Below are 974 nucleotides of genomic sequence, written 5' to 3'. Positions count from 1 at the left end.
AATGTATCTAACAGGTTTTAGAAAGTACAATGAGTTATTTAACATGTTTTGGAATGTCCAAGAACTTATTTGTTCAAAAAAATTGTCTAAGGACTTAATCATTCCAAAACACTAAAGTYCATYGAGTTTTTTTWRRMYTTTYCCYWAWYMAWWWWWKSMAAMMAWWWWRRWYMWTTATTCATCAAGGACGATCCATGTTGATTTTGGTCCAACAGGAACTGCCAACTCATGGTAGGTTGCTCGGAWATTAATGGTCATAGAGTAATACGATGCCATTTGACTACAATCACTCCATCCTAACWGTTTGGCAACAACGATTGCATGGTTGCATGGTTAAACTGTAAGTTACAATCTCCTACAGCTACAAGTGTAACCATGTAGCTCAACAATGGCGTCCCTACGTCCATCACAAGCTTCATACATCTTGCCATCTCCCGACATTGCTTCCTCTACCCGATTGAAAACCACCACTAACAGAAGTTTGGATCGACAATTAAAGTGTAGCCRATGATCTTGAATTGGAAACGAAATCCATAAACCCGATAACAACATCATCATCGCCTAACTTGAAAACACTTCCATCATACTTGTAAGATGACTTAAACTCACCCTCTATTTCAAAATTTTGTGCAACACAGATCATACGTAACGTTCTGTTGCAAGATTATACCATGTTGCATAACTTGATCAGATACATACTCCATAACATTGTTTACTTTTTCCCATCTTCCTCCACCACGGGTATGCAAACTCAATTGCTCGGTTGTAGAGGTTATTGAAATTGACGGAATTAATAGAACACCAGGATAAGAGCAAAAATATGCAATGCAAGTATGCACAGAATTAATATAACGAGACAACGCTTACAAATATATAGAGAATCTCAGTAATTTTTCAAGGGCTTTGTCGAAAAATTGAACAAGCCACAAGGACCAATATCGTAGCTCAACATTGAATGATGATATTAGTTAAAA

This window comes from Cynara cardunculus, assembly GCF_001531365.2.
Source record: "Cynara cardunculus var. scolymus isolate 2C chromosome LG 9, CcrdV1, whole genome shotgun sequence".
NCBI lineage: Eukaryota > Viridiplantae > Streptophyta > Magnoliopsida > Asterales > Asteraceae > Cynara > Cynara cardunculus.
Note: the sequence above shows the minus strand (reverse complement) of the source record.